Source organism: Hyperolius riggenbachi, chromosome 3 (assembly GCF_040937935.1).
Source record: "Hyperolius riggenbachi isolate aHypRig1 chromosome 3, aHypRig1.pri, whole genome shotgun sequence".
Lineage (NCBI taxonomy): Eukaryota > Metazoa > Chordata > Amphibia > Anura > Hyperoliidae > Hyperolius > Hyperolius riggenbachi.
This window is the reverse complement of record NC_090648.1, coordinates 298,528,437-298,545,340: the sequence shown is the minus strand read 5'-3', so window position 1 is coordinate 298,545,340 and position 16,904 is coordinate 298,528,437. Positions and strand designations below refer to the sequence as shown.

General features: G+C 47.0%; 1 protein-coding gene across 3 annotated transcripts in view; it reads right to left on the bottom strand.

Annotated features, from left to right (window-relative positions):
* TMEM117 (transmembrane protein 117) overlaps positions 1–13,900 on the bottom strand; it is a 268,344-nt gene extending 254,444 nt beyond the window's left edge. For all 3 annotated transcript variants that reach the window (XM_068276571.1, XM_068276572.1, XM_068276573.1), the window contains exon 1: positions 13,695–13,900. The gene's annotated coding sequence lies outside the window, so the exon portion shown is untranslated. The remainder of the gene's footprint in view (positions 1–13,694) is intronic.
* Positions 13,901–16,904: the final 3,004 nt, after the last annotated feature.

The window sequence follows — 16,904 nt, the reverse complement described above, 5'->3', positions numbered from 1 at the left end:
ATGCAGACAAGACACACATACACACATTGTGGCCTCTTTGTGAAGCAGTGACCCTAATTACTTATTTTATCTGCCTTTACTACAGGCTCCACAAACAGACTGCAATTAGCTGTTCCCATACATTTAATGTGATCATGAAGCTTGTTAGCACATTTATTAAATAGAACCTAAGAGCTTTCTAAAAATAAATGAATAAATAAATGAACCGAGGGTAGCACACAGGGTCAGGCTAGGGTGCATTGGGTACATTATACAATACTACAAAGATATTACATATACAGTGCATATGTAATATCTTTGTAGATGTATGATGGATTATAAGAAAGTCCTCAGTAACAGCTGCCCAACATTCAGTAATTAAATTGTACAACATCTTAATCTGCAAAATGTGGCACATATATAAGGTCATTTTTAGGATCCTGGAAGATCTGGGGCACCCCTGGAAAAGAAAATGTGTGATTCGTGTAAAAGTAGATGTGGTCATGACGAGTTGTGGCGAACTCAAATGTACATAAACTTAGCAATAATGTAACTCAGTCAGAGGGAACATTATAATTGTAAACATTGGCAACATTCAGTTACAAGAGTGATTTATTTTACATTAAAAAGAGAACCCGAGGTGGGTTTGAAGAATATTATCTGCATACAGAGGCTGGATCTGACTATACAGCCCAGCCTCTGTTGCTATCCAAAACCCCCCTAAGGTCCCCCTGCACTCTGCAATCCCTAATAAATCACAGCCACGCTGCTGACAAACAGCTTGTCAGAGCTGGCTGTGTTTATCTCTATAGTGTCAGTCTGCTGCTCTCCCCGCCTCCTGCAGAACTCCAGTCCCCGCCTGCATCCCTTCCCTCCCTGCTGATTGGAGGGAAGGGACGGGGGCAGGGACCGGAGCTATGCAGGAGGCGGGGGAGCAGCTGAGACTGACACTACAGATGTAAACACAGCCTCACAGCATGGCTGTGATTTATGAGGGATTGCAGAGTGCAGGGGGACCTTAGTGGGGTTTGGGATAGCAACAGAGGCTGGGCTGTATAGGCAGATCCAGCCTCTGTATGCAGATAACATTCTTTAAACACACCTCGGGTTCTCTTTAAGACTAGAAGTTGCCAAATGTTCCTCTTGCCAGTGAACGAACACGAGGTGTACTATTTATTATATACCTGATCAGTTAGAGAGCCTCCACACCTCTGGTGTCTTGTGCTTGAATGACTGCAAAGTGACTGCAAATCTGCTTCCTATACAGGATAAGCCGTTATTCACAAAGTCTCCTTTAAGTTTTTAGCAGTGAAGGTTTTAATGTGGATAAGGAATATCTACAACTGAAGATATGTCAGGGTTTCAGGATGCAGAACTAATGTCCTACAACCTTGTGATAATCCTGGCCACACATACCAAGTTATCACTTCCTTGTAGTAACTGACGACAACCATTTGCCTTGTATCTTAGGCAGGTTCACACTTATTCATCCAATTTTCCATGCAATTTTCAACATTTTTTTTTTTTGCATGTCCGATTCTGCATTTTTTATCAGGTGTGTTGTTGGATTTCTCCTCTGCAATTTTTTTCGTGCATACCAATGAAGTTATCTTACATGAGGTGTGTTAACTTCCAAATGGATGCAATTTCACTGTACCCATCACAACATACGCATACCGCACAATGCCATTTTCCCCCCTAAGGGTCCGTTTCCACTAGCTGGAGACTGCGAGACGCGCGGTGGCACTTCCTGCTCAGCGGGAAAGCATATGAATCCCATGAGCCGTGGCATGCACGGCTATGGGATCTGCAGCCTCCGACGCGAAAACTGTGGCCAGTGTTGGCCGAATCGCTAGGGTAAGCGATTTGGCCAGCGGCGCCATAGTTGCCTAAGGGAGAGTTCCCCCGCGCGATCGGTCCGGTTTCCGCGCTAGTGGAAACGGGCCCTAAGGCTACTTTCATACTAGATCAATATGATGCTCATCCACAGAAATAGGATTGTGATGCAGCAATTAAGAAAAGTCGCATTGCACGTTTTCAATGTGATGGGACATGTAATGTGCAGCATGCAGTCCACAGACCTATGTTTGCACCGCACATAGAGCCATGCGTACTGCCAGTAACACAACCCCATGCAATTCATTGTTCCATCGGGACTTGTCACAATGCTCAACTATCAGTGTGAAAGGCCATATTGGCCTCAATTCACCAAGCATTACCACATTTGGTAATGCAGAAAACAGCTGATTTTACCAATCACCTGGCCAAATGCCAATTCACTAAAACATATTACCGCACTGAAAAGTAACATTACCGACTAGTGAGGTAAATACCTCAAGAAATTGCAGATCACAAAAATGAAAATATTCGGTAAACCAAGTAAAAGTGTTTGGTATTTTCCTCCAGCTCTGACCAGCCGGTAACTCACACTGTCCATTAGAGATGTACCGAACGGTTTGCCGGCGAACGGTTCTAGGCGAACTTTGGGGGTTTGCACTTTTGCGGAAGTTCGATTCGCCCCATAATGCACTATGAGGGTCAACTTTGACCCTCTGCATCACAGTCAGCAGGCACATTGTAGCCATTCAGGCTACACTAAGCCCTGGAGGGCCACCCCACCACCCCCCTTATATAAGGCAGGCTGCGGCGGCCATTAGCCTCACTCGTGTGCCTGCTAGAGACAGACTAGGGACAGCTGCTGCAGACTTGTTCTTCCAGGGACAGATTAGTTAGGTTCTTGATGCTTAGCTTGCTCCTGGCTGATTGTTATTGCTTTTATAGCACCCCTCAATAGCTCTTTTCAGAGCTCATCCTGTACTTTTTTTTTTCTGTGTGTCAAACTGACACTTTTGTTGCATGCACAGCCTTGCTAATTGATAGTGTGTGTGCCACTGCCAGCAGCCCAGCACATTCAGTGACTACCTGTGTGTGTGACAGGGAGCTGCACATTGTACTGCCCAGTACTGCATATACCCAGTACCTGTTGTGTTTACTTAACCCACCTCATCATTGCATATACCTAGCTTTGTGTTCAGTGAACCCAGCTCACTGCATCTAACTACCTGTTGTGTTCAGTGAACCCAGCTCACTGCATCTAACTACCTGTTGTGTTCAGTGAACCCACCTCACTGCATCTAAGTACCTTTACTGTTCAGTGAACCCAGCTCACTGCATCTTACTACCTGTTATGTTCAGTGAACCCAGCTCACTGCATCCAACTACCTGTTGTGTTCAGTGAACCCACCTCACTGCATCTAAGTACCTTTACTGTTCAGTGAACCCAGCTCACTGCATCTAAGTACCTTTACTGTTCAGTGAACCCAGCTCACTGCATCTAAGTACCTTTACTGTTCAGTGAACCCAGCTCACTGCATCTAAGTACCTTTACTGTTCAGTGAACCCAGCTCACTGCATCTTACTACCTGTTGTATTCAGTGAACCCACCTCACTGCATCTAAGTACCTTTACTGTTCAGTGAACCCAGCTCACTGCATCTTACTACCTGTTGTATTCAGTGAACTCAGCTCACTGCATCTAAGTACCTTTACTGTTCAGTGAACCCAGCTCACTGCATCTAAGTACCTTTACTGTTCAGTGAACCCAGCTCACTGCATCTAAGTACCTTTACTGTTCAGTGAACCCAGCTCACTGCATCTTACTACCTGTTGTATTCAGTGAACCCATCTTACTGCATCTAAGTACCTTTACTGTTCAGTGAACCCAGCTCACTGCATCTAAGTACCTTTATTGTTCAGTGAACCCACCTCACTGCATCTAAGTACCTGTTGTGTTGAGTGAACCCAGCTCACTGCATATACCTAGCATCCCCCGAGATGGACAAAATGGACAAACCAGGTAGAGGCAGACCCAGAGGAAGGCCACCAGGCACCGGCAGGTCTGTGCGAGGTGGTGTTGCTGTGATTTCGTGCGGACCTGGCCCAAAATACAGTGCTCAGAAGAAGGCACGTGCCATCACTTCCCAAGATCAGGACGTGCTTGACTATTTAACACAGAACACCTCATCTCCCGCAGCCACCAGCGCTACAACAAGCACCACATCTGCTGCATTTGACACTTCGCAGGAGTTATTTGGTGGTGGTGGTGAAATCACTGATTCACACCCACTACTGCAACAACAAGAAGGCGCAGGTACACCACCTCATACGTCTGAGTTAGGTGGCGATAGTATGGACGTAATGTGTGAGGAGGGGGATGATGAACCACCTGAAGTTGGTGCAGTTGAGGAGGTGTCTGAGGAAAGCGAAGCTGGCCAGGAGGATTATGATGACGATTATACGGATACCACATATGTTCCCGGTAGAGGAGATGACCATGGGGACAATTCAGAGGAGGAGTCAGAGAGGAGTAGGAGGAGACGACTCCATGATAGAAGCAGAGGGAGCTCATCCTCAGAAACAGCTGGGGGCAGTGTCCGGCGCCATGTATCGCCAGCTATGGCCAGCCAGCCAACATGCCCTTCAACGTCAGCTGCTGATGCCACCGTAGCGCCATCACCCCAGGGGGGGCTCAGCGGTTTGGAAATTTTTTCACGTGTGTGTCTCAGATCGGAGCAAAGCCATCTGTTGTCTCTGCCAGCAAAAATTGAGCCGTGGAAAGGCCAACTCTCACGTAGGGACAAGTGCCTTACGAAGGCACCTGGAGAGAAGGCACAAACAGCTATGGCAAGAACACCTGAGGAAAAGCAGCACCCCTCAAAAGACAAGCCACCTTCCTTCTCCTCTTCCTCCTTCAGGTGCATCGTCTTCACCCACTTTCTCCCTTGCACCTTCACAGCCACCGTCCTCCACATCGCCTCTTCCCTTCAGCGGTTCCTTCTCCTCTGCCCACAGCAGTACCCAGCTGTCCGTGAAGGAAGTATTTGAGCGTAAGAAGCAAATGTCTGCCAGTCACCCTCTTGCCCGGCGTCTGACAGCTGGCGTGGCGGAACTATTAGCTCGCCAGCTATTACCATACAAGCTGGTGGAGTCTGAGGCTTTCCGTAAGTTTGTGGCCATTGGTACACCGCAGTGGAAGATACCAGGCCGCAATTATTTTTCACAAAAAGGCCATACCCAAACTGTACCGTGCAGTTGAGAGGCAAGTGGTGTCATCTCACACAGCGTTGGGTCAAGGATCCACCTGACCACAGATGCTTGGTCTGCCAAGCACGGGCAGGGCCACTACATTACATACACAGCCCATTGGGTCAACCTGGTGACCGATGGCAGCAAGCAGGGAGTACGTGGCTGCGCAGCGGACCGACTTGTCACACCTCCATGGCTTGCAGGCAGGCCTCCAGCCACCTCCTCTCCACCTGCTACCACCGCTTCGCTGTTGTCTGTTAGGCTTGGGGGTGTATTCTCCACGGTCAGCACGTGATGCATAAGCTGACGGGAAGGAGGTACACACACCAGCACAAGGAATCAGGATATCCCCAGTTTAGTGGAGGAGAGGACTGACTCCGATAGGAGATTGTGGCGCACAGAGCCGGTGCAGATCCGAACAGCCACAAACAATACTTTCGTGATAACGTCTCAGCGCAAAGTAGCGCTGAGCGCATAAACCAGAACTGAGGAGATCAGGGCAGGTAAACAGAATGAACGCTTGCTTAACTAGCCACTACTTAGTGACAGCAAGCGTCCACAACAAGACAGACTGGAATGAGGCAGCCAATGCGTTTGCAGCGATGGCGTGCCTCACAAAGACAGGACAGGATAGTCAGGAAATAGCAGGATCAAGATAGATGAACGTAACACAGACAAATATACATTAAGTATGTTTTCCTAGCGTATTACAATTACAGCTATCAATGAAACTATTTGTAACGTCTGACTAACACATATGTATATATCGGCAATGAACCGATATATGACATAAGCAGGAACACTGGCTAGCACTGGAGCAATACAGGGAACAGGACTCAGAAGGATTCGCTATCTCTTCGCAGAGATGAACGCAATCCACAAACGGTAACAGGACAGGATTCAGAAGGATTCGTTATCTCCTCGCAGAGATGAACGCAATCCACAAACAGGACCAGGAGCAGGATACTAACTCAGCACGGGTGATCACGATACGCGCAACCACCAAAACGTGCTGAAAGGCTGACTAACTGAACACAGGAAATAAACAGTTCGTGTACGTATATATCAGCGACACTGATGTATCAACGTAACACGAATACAAGGAAAATAACAAAATGCGCAAGTATGCGTATATATTGGCGATGAACCAATATATGACACAAGACAAGCAGAGTAACAACTTCTAGAACAAGAGCAGAACTAGGAGGACTCGCTGACCCCTTCGCAGGAGTCAGCGCAGTCCACACGGACTAGGAACGAGGTGGGGCACGAGCAGAGTAACAGACAGAATCTGAGACTATGGTAGCCCATGAAGCATTGCAGGAAGCAGTTCTTTATACTGAGGTCATCCAATGGGAGCAGACCTGCAGATTCCCACACAAGTGAATGGTAATTAATCACAGGCTGACAGCAGGAAAAGGCAGACAATGATATGCAGCCTGCAGGAAAGGGATTGCCCCTCCATTGCAGCAGACAATGTTTGTTTACACAAAAGCATATTAAACTGTCATTAACTTCAGAGCGACTGCAGATGGAATCAGCAACTAGTTTAAGTGCAAACCAAACTATGCAAGCAAATGCATGTAATGACATCAGAACTGCTTGGGTTGCAATACCACTGCAGCCAGCAGTAAACGCTGCAGAAGCGATCATAACATTGTCATCCTCCTCCTCCTCCTTGGCTGGTGCCGCGATCTCCTCTCCAGCTACACAGCCCCAGCACCCCAGGGCCTATGCTGCATGCCAGGTACGACGGTGTCACGCAGTGTTAGACATGTCTTGCCTGAAAGCGGAGAGTCACACTGGAGCAGCTCTCCTGGCTGCTCTTAACAAACAGGTGGAGCAATGGCTGACCCCGCACAAGCTTGAGATCAGCAACGTGGAGTGTGACAACGGCAGCAATCTCATTGCTGCGTTGAATTTGGGAAAGCTGACACACATACCCTGCATGGCACATGTGCTGAATCTGGTCGTGCAAAGATTTGTGTCCAAGTACCCAGGCTTAGAGGACGTCCTGAAGCAGGCCAGGAAGTTGTGTGGGCATTTCAGGCGCTCTTACAAGGCCATGGCGCGCTTTGTGGACATTCAGCGTAGAAACAACTTGCCGGTGAGACGCCTGATTTGCGATAGCCCGACTTGCTGGAATTCCACCCTGCTGATGTTCTCTTGCCTGATAGACCAGGAGAAAGCTGTCACCCAGTACCTGTATCATTACAGTACAAGGACACAATCTGGGAGGATGGGGATGTTATGGCCCAACAACTGGACACTGATGTGAAATGCATGCAGGGTCATGGAGCCCTTTGAGGAGGTGATCAAACTGGTGAGTCGTGATGAGGGCACCATCAGCGACTTGATCCCCTACGCCTACTTCCTGGAGCGCGCCGTGCGTAGAGTGCTGGATACAGCTGTGGAGGAGCGTGAACGAGAAGAGTTACGGCAGCAGGAGTCGTGGGAGCCATTTACACCCGAACCCGATGTTCCCACAACACCTGCGGCAGCACAGAGGGGGGAGGAGGAGGAGGAGGAGGAAGAGGAGGAGTCGTGTGGGGAAGAAGAGGAGTCAGACTCTGATGATGATGATGAGGAAGGTGTTTCTGTGGAGGAGGAAGAGGCGGCGGAAGAAGAAAAACCGCGGCAGCCGTCACAGGGGGCTTCTGCTGCTCCACGTTCCCGTGGTATTGTTCGTGGCTGGGGGGAGGAAGAGGAGTTGCATCCCGTCACTGAGGAAGAGCAAGAGGAGATGGAGAGTACGTCTGCATCCAGCTTTGTGCAGATGTCCTCTTTCATGTTGTCCAGCCTGTTGAGGGACCCCCGTATCAAAAAACTCAAGGCGAATGACCTGTACTGGGTGGCCACGCTACTAGACCCTCGGTACAGGCACAAAGTGGCGGACCTGTTACCAACTCAACACAAGGCGGAAAGGATGCAGCACTTGCAGAACAAGCTGTCGATGATGCTTTACAATGCGTTTAAGGGTGATGTGGCTGCACAACGCAATAAAGGTACCACTGGCAGTAACCCTCCTACTCCCAAGTCCACGCAGGCAAGGACAGGACGCTCCAGCGATTTCAGGGTGATGTCGGACATGCGGGCGTTCTTTAGTCCAACTCCTCGCCATAGTCCTTCCGGATCCACCCTCCACCAATGCCTGGACCGGCAGGTAGCCGACTACCTGGCCTTGAGTGTGGATGTAGACACTGCAAAAAGCGACGATGAACCCTTGGACTACTGGTTGCGCAGGCTTGACCTGTGGCCAGAGCTGTCCCAATTTGCCATACAACTTCTCTCTTGCCCTGCCGCAAGCGTCCTGTCAGAAAGGACCTTCAGGGCAGCTGGAGGCATAGTTACTCAGAAGAGAGGTCGCCTAAGACACGACAGTGTTCAGTACCTGACCTTTATCAAAATGAATGAGGAATGGATCACGGAGGGCTACTGCATGACCGAAGACTAAGTCAGTCCCCACACACAGCATCTCTGCCTGCAGGCCGCTTGCCTTCTCCACCACCACCAACAGGGTCCAGAACTCTAGGCGGATTCCTGAATTTTTAAGGCCGCTGCTAGCAGCGGCCACTACACTAATGTTTCTGGTGTGTGTACATGCCTGGCTAATTTTTCTGGCTGCACTGCGGGCGGCTGCAACAAAAAAAACAAAAAGGCATGTACATGTGCCCATCCCCCTTTGTGATCATTACCTTGCCGCGGTGAAGGGGTTTGCGTATCACAATGAAGCAATGACCGCCGGCTATTTGAGTGTCTCGGGTGGGGGTGGCACACAAAAGATAATAAGGTCGTTGCTTCATTGTGGTCAGACCAAATTTGATCAGCTGGACAGTCCCTGTTGTTCTATCATTGAGCTACCACAGCCTGGCGACCATATGGGCTTGAAAAACGCCATGGCCTACACTCTGGCCATGTTGCGCACCAGTCCAGCATGGCCGTCACTACGCAAACAGCTGTTTGCGGTGCGTTACACAGTGAGTTTGGTGTGTCAGTGTGAAGCAGAACTCTAATTACACTCCCTGATTGATGTATACCCATGCAAGATGTTTGAAAGCACTTTAGGCCTGCAATTTAGCATTCAATGGGATTTCTGCCCTTAAAACGCTGCTTTGCGCCAAATCCAGATTTTTCCCCGGGACTTTGGGCATGTATCCCACTCCGCCATGCCCCCCTCCAGGTGTTAGACCCCTTGAAACATCTTTTCCATCACTTTTGTGGCCAGCATAATTTTTTCTATTTTTCAAAGTTCGCCTCCCCATTGAAGTCTATTGCGGTTCGCGAACTTTTACGCAAACCGAACCTTCCGCGAAGGTGCGCGAACCAAAAATCGGAGGTTCGCGACATCTCTACTCTCCATGCGGTAATATTGACAGGTGTAGCAGACAGCCAATAGGTAGAGCCACACAGCTCTGCTTCTCACTCCATTTGATCCAATACTCTAGAGGGTGGGAGTTCAGAATGGCACAGCAGTAGGAGATATTTAAAAAGTATTTTCTGTATCCCTTTAGATGTGCATATCTATATACTGGTATACAAAAGAGCTCCCTCTAGTGGCTGCAGCACATCTAAAGGGATGTTGGGGATGCACTGAACAGAAAAAAAAAAAAAAAACACACTCATGCAAACCACTTGTGGGATCACTCACCGCTTCCTGCCTGACCTGCTCCACAGCCGGTGAGACTTACTGAGCAGGGCTTAGAGAATTGATGCATGTTTTTTTTTTCGGTATATTACTGAACTTCTACTGCCTGTAGGAAATCTTAGTGAATTTGGAAAAAAAAGTGTAAAAACTTAAAATTATTTTACCGAACTGCCTTTAATGAACTGAGGCCATCGTGGGAAAGGAGCCTGAGGCAACATTCACAGTAGAATTTGCATTTCTGTTACAGCAGGAATGCAACGCAATGAGCCGGGGAAAGCGTCACCCCACATTATGGCCACATTGTGCAAGGTACAGTGAAGCAGTCAATTAAAACTGTGCTTCACTTTGACTGTTAATGTGCGCATTTAATGGCTGAGGCCATTTTATTTATTTTTATTTATTTATTGTATTTATAAAGCGCCAACATATTACGCATCGCTGAACATTAATTTAGGTTACAGACAATATTTAGGGGTGACATACAGCAATATGACAATACAGGAATACAAGAAAACCAGATCACACAGCACAGTATTAGTACAAGGTAATGCTTAGTCAGGAATGCAACGCAATGCGCCGGGAAAGCATCACCCCACATTATGGCCTCATTGTGCAAGGTACAGTGAAGCAGTCAATTAAAACTGTGCTTCACTTTGACCGTTAATGTGCGCATTTAATGGTAAGGTACTGATGCTGCAACTCATTATACCGCAACGCATCCACCACACTGTGAACATTGCATAGGTGGTGAATTGCAGTGCGGTAAGCCGCACCAAGCAGCCGTTACACCGCACCACTGTAAAAAAAAAAAAAATAATAATAAGAGTTTCACTTACTTGGGGCTTTACCAGCCCCCTGCAGCCGACCTGTGCCCACGAAGTTACCATATGATAGTCCGTTCCCACGCTGCGGCTCACTTTCACTTCACGCAGTTGGAGTGCACTGCGCGTGTACAGCCCTGGTAGCCTATGCCCTTGTTCACGCTCCCGGGAGCTTTTCTCGTACTGCACCTGCGCAGGATGCTCCTGGCTCCGGGAACACATACGAGGATACACGTGGCCAAGGCGCAGTGGCCGTCGACTTAGAAGTTGGCTTCCGCTGCATGAAGAAAAGTGAGCCGCTGCAGGGGAACGGAGGATCGGTCCAGGATGGTGTGGGCACAGGTCGGCTGCAGGGGGCTGGCAGAAGCCCCAGGTAAGTGAAACTTATTTTTAGGTTATTTCAGTTCTGCTTTAAAGTCTGCTCCAATCTACCAATTCATGTTAATGTGTTGAATGATATAGTTTTATTGTGCTGGAAAAGGGAAGTTATATACTTTACAATATATATGTGCATACTTACCGTATACTGTATATTATTTAACTACGAGGGCCCTTTTACACTTAGGCCAAGTTCACACTTGCATTACAGTGACAAATGGATCCGTGAAAACAGATCTAATCACCGGTCAATCGGATCCATTGTCACTCCGTTTCCATTCCTCTGCTTCCGCTCTGTTTCCCCACATCCCCCCCCCCCCCCAGACCCCCAAAGTGGATTTTGCACCTTAGACAAGACAAGACAAATAACATTTATATCGCGCTTTTCTCCTGGCAGACTCAAAGCCTTAGGGCCCGTTTCCACTATCGCGAATCTGCATGCGTTGTGCGCATGCGGATTCGCACAGCCAGTACAAGTGGATGGGCCTGTTTCCACTTGTCAGTTTTGCTGTGCGTTTTTCTGTGCAGGATTTTTCTGCACGGCAGAGCCCTCAGAATTCGCCTGCGTGTGGAATGCAGGCGAATCGCACACAATGTATTTAATAGGGAAATCGCATGCGTTTTCCCCATGCATTTTTTGCCGCGAATTCGCATAGGTACCAATGTAAATTCACACAGGCAGTGACATGGTTAAAATCGCATATACCCTCACCTATGCGAATTCGCATGCAAATTCGCGGCAAAAAACGCATGCGGAATCGCATCCGCATGCGATTTCGGCAGCGGTGGAATCCAGGCGATTCCACACCGCAATAGTGGAAACGAGCCCTTAGAATGGTCTGTTTCTTCACTAGTGTGAAGAAACGTTCCGTTTTCTTATTGCCCCCAATGCAGCGCTTCAGCTTCAAAATTGGTGCAGCAGAAAACTTGCGTTCCGTTCAGCGGATGTTGCGGAACGGATCTGTTTGAACAGACAGATGTGAACAGATCCATAGGTTAACATTGGATCCATATGCATCCGTTAGGATCCGTTCCGTGAAAGGCATGTTTTTTAATGCCAGTGTGAACTGGGCCTTAATGTGTTACGTTTGCCAAAATGTGACACAACTCAATGCAACGCATTAAATAGTACCCGAGGGGATATGATGAGACAAACATGTGTATGTACAATACAAAACATACTGGCCAGGCTGTTTTACTTGTTTTAGTTTGGTGCCTGAAAGAGTTAATTTCTAGGCATGGCAGTGACTGCTTCTGTCTTGTCAGTACCTTATCAGCGACTATAGTAAACATCACTGATACGCAAATTACAGCCATAAAAGTTTTCCTAGCAGAATACAACTTGAGGGCAGGGAGAGATAAAATGCATGAACTACTGACCTTTTTCTAACTCTGGGACACTTAATAGGCTGCCACTGATTAGAGACAGTAAAACATTCAACTAACTGAGTAAATGGTTAAAGGGGAACTGAAGTAAGAGGTATACGGAGGCTGCCATATTTATTTCCTTTTAATCAATACCAGTTGCCTGGCAGTCCTGCTGGTCTATTTCTCTGCAGTAGTATCTGAACAACACCAGAAACAAGCATGCAGCTAGTCTTGTCAGATCTGACTTTAAAGTCTGAAACACCTGATCTGCTGCATGCTTGTTCAAGGGCTATGGCTAATAGTATTAGAGGCAGAGGATCAGCAGGACAGCCAGGCAACTGGTATTGCTTAAAAGAAAATAAACATGGCAGCCTCCATATACCTCTCTCTTCAGTTCCCCTTTAAATATAAAGTAAAACCATGAGGGGTACTTATCCGTTAGCTGGGCGCATCCGGTAGGTGGCGCTAATTACTATTCCCCCTCCAGGCCGACATGGATAGTAGGGAAAGATGTAACTCTGGTGGAGTTTTGTCGCCACCTAGAGGATGCGCCCGGCTAACGGATAAGTACCCCATGAGGTATTAAAAAAAAAAAAAAACAACAAGAAAAAAACTACCCAGTAAATTTAAGGAGTGGGAGGATAAATATAATATTTTCTCACATCAGTTTATTTTCACCTCGGGTTCATTTTAAGTATTCTGCAAAACCTAGGGAAAAAACAAACAAACAAAAAAAACACTCTCAAATTGTTTTAAAATAATAAAACGTCATGAGCAACAAGTCCCGAGTGTCTAAGTAGGATCTAGATCAGGAATGTGTTTAGTAATATTAGCATAGCAAAGATAGTACACAGTGTACTACACATCAGTAGCTGTGCTATTAATAAAGCCTTCAATCATTTTATAGTCACGTGTGATTAAACCAACTCCCAATATCTACAAATGGAAAGTTCAGAGACAAAAGTAAACAAGCAATTCGTTTGCAATGCTGAAATAAGCTGATCTAAGTAAAAAAAAATCCAAAAGCTGATAAAAACTGTAACCCATAGCAACCGCATTATATTAACTGGTGCAGACAGGCTCACTTGAGTTTTTAAATCACCCTTGCAATTTGCAATGCCTGCCTAAATAATCCAAACTATTGAATCTCAAAACATGACATCACCTCTTATCTATGATCACGTGATAACGTCTGCCAACATATTTATTGAATGAGTCTATAGAAACAAGTCTCTGACTGACTGACTGACTGACTGACTGACTGACTGACTGACTGACTGACGAGTGCTCACAGCTTGCCATGTGTCATCCTCCTCGTTCACAGTACAAAGAAAGCACACTACACTGAAATCATCCTGTAATCCACGCTGGGGGCGAGGAGATCTGTGATTAGACATCTTTTCAGAGGACATGACTTACCAGCCTGATCACACAGTGCTGTGCCTATGAATGTATCCAGTGAGGGGAGCGCTTCCAGGGCATAGCTTCAGCTTCCAGGAATAACCATGCAGACATCTAGCCCACGCCCTCCCCTAGATCCACATTCCCCTGCTGGCTGGCAGGGCTTCATTCATTCACTGCTGTGCTGAGTGCTCTGCTTATGCCCAGCAAAGCCAGCTCTTCATAGTAAGTGAGCTCTCACTGATGCCTGTTATTGAACGTAAGATGTGATTTGTCAGAGAGAGGGTGACGGCGGCCAATGCTCAAGTCACGCAGAATCAGTAATTGCACTTTAGCAGTGCAGTGCTAGAATGTAAACAATAGCTGTAAGCTGCTTGGTCTGTCTCGTGTGTGTGCAATGTGATTGGGACTTTTGCTAAACCTGCATTGCTTGTAACCCTTTTAACCCTTGTGGTACTATGAGAAAAGCTAATCAAATTATTTGTGTGGAATACTGTAGCGTTTTATGCAAAGCTTTGGTTGTTTTACTGCATACATAGAAAACGTGGGGAATTGGGAGTTTTTGTATTTATTTATTTTTGTATTTTGTGTATCGACATACAGTACTCCTTCTTGGGGATGATCAATGAGATGCAAATATTTACAAGTTTATGTAGGATTATGTAAATTCGTATGCCAATTTATGCATCTTGCAAATGGACCAATCAAATTAAACCTGGGTGGGACTGGATTGGTCCATTTTCAAGCTGCATAAATTTGCATACAGATTTACATAATCCTACATGAACTCGGACATATTTCATAGCTCCCAACTGTCCCTTTTTCAGAGGGACAGTCCCTTTTTGGGAGCCCTGTCCCTCTTCCCCCCTCATTTGTCCCTCTTTCAGGACTTTCTATATAAATATATATATTTCTATACTAAAAATGTGTTTGACTTTAAACTTTATTCCCAACCTTTAAATTGATATATTACTAATTTTAAAATGTTACTATGAAGGAAAATGAACCAGGATAGAAAGGACCAGTGTGGTATGAATTATTATAAAACATGTTTCTTATGAAATCTTTATGGTATGTGTGTCGAGGCGTGGCTAGGGGTGTGGCAGGGGTGTGGCTTAAGTGTCCCTTTTTCTCATCTCAAAAAGTTGGGAGATATATTTGCATCTTATCATGGCTGGCCTTTGACCGGATCGGTCACTCAGGGTGCTGACTTCCAGGGGGGCGCACGAGATGTCCATTCAACTGGTCCTGGATGCATTTCTAACCTGCGGGCTCTGGGTCCGTCTGAGGCTGCTGTGAGTGGTAGCTCCGCCCCCTGGTGCCGCTGGGGTGATGGGGGCAAAAACTCTAGGAACCTACTGCTGACTCTTGCTGAGTCTGTGTGAGCTGTGCGTGCCAGTAGCACCGCCTCTCACTCACAGGCGATGTCTGCGCTGCGCACTTATCAGAGAGAGACCTGCTTGTCACTCCTGACTCCTGGCCATCTTCTGTCCCCAGCTACAAGCAGTAAAGTAAGATTCCCCAACTGCCTCTCGGTTGGGGAAGTGGGGGGATGCCTATATACGATAATGGGGGGCTCTGCTTGCATACTATACACTATTTATCTGTCTGGCTATATACACTAAGGGCCCGTTTCCACTGTAGCGTTACGAAATCGCCGGCGAATCACCGCAGGCAAATCGCATGCGGGTGCGATTCCGCATGCGTTTTTTGCCGCGATTTCGCATAGGTAAGGCTGTATGCGATTTTAACCATGTCACTGCCTGTGTGAATTAACATGGGTACCTATGCGAAATCGCGGCAAAAAACGCATGGGGAAAACGCATGCGATTTCCCTATTAAATACATTGTGTGCGATTCGCCTGCATTCCACACGCAGGCGAATTCTGAGGCCCCTACCCTGCAGATTTTTTCTGCACAGAAAAACGTGCGGGGAAACGCACAAGTGGAAACAGTCCCATCCACTTCTACTGACTGTGCGGATCCGCATGCGTTGCCCGCATGCGGATTCGCGATGGTGGAAACGGGCCCTAAGGCCCAGTGCACACCAAAATCCGCTAGCAGATCCGCAAAATGCTAGCAGATTTTGAAACATTTTTCTTATTTTTCTGTAGCGTTTCACCTAGCATTTTGCGGTTTTGGGAAGCGTTTTTGGTGTAGTAGATTTCATATATTGTTACGGTAAAGCTGTTACTGAACAGCTTCTGTAACAAAAACGCCTGCAAAACCGTTCTGAACTGCCGTTTTTCAGAGCGGTTTGCGGTTTTCCTATACTTAACATTGGAGGCAGAAACGCCTCCGCAATCCAAAAAATGCCTCACCCCGGGAGTATGCGCTTCTGCAAAACGCCTCCTGCTCTGGTGTGAACCACCCCATTGAGATACATTGACCAAGCGTATCCGCAGCCGCAAGTGGCTGCAAAAACGCAGAAAAACCCGCTCGGTGTGCACCAGCCCTAAAAGAGGGATCTGCTTATATATATACACGATCTGCCTATATACACTAATGAGGGATCTGCCTATATATATATATATTAAAGGGGGGGTCTGCCTCTATACAGTAAGCGGGGGGGAATATTCTGCCGATATACACTAAAAGGGGATCTTCCTATATATTCTACAGGGGAGGATCTGCTTCTATACACTTAAGGGAGGGGGGAGAATCTGCCTGTATACTGTACACTGAAAGGGGATCTGCCTATATACACCAAAGGGGGGGGGGGGGATCTGCCTATATACACTAAAGGGGATCTTGCACATGGGCTTGTGTTTGTATGGGTGTGTGCGCGAAGAGGATGAAGGGGGGGGGGAGGTACCAAAATCTGGTTATGCTCAGGGCACTGTGAAACCTAAGGCCAGTCCTGCATCCCATTGATCATTCCTATTTTCTGTGTATCAGAAAGGCAACATTGAGATGGTTACTTTATTTGAATAAATATTATTATTATTTGTATTTATAAAGCACCAACATATTATGCAGCGCTGGACAATAAATACATACAGTGGTAAGTAGGTATTGTGGTAGAGACAACGCGCTGATGTGAATGGGCCCATTGTGGGACTGCAGGGTGATTATAACTTTTACTGTAATCAGTAAACACGGGATGTTAAAAGATTTATCTGCTTCCATTAAGGCTGGTTTCACAGTGGGACGTTACAGGCGCACGTTAGAGCAGCCTGTAACGCACCCCACCGCACAGCAATGGAAAATGGGCCGTTCACAGTGCCC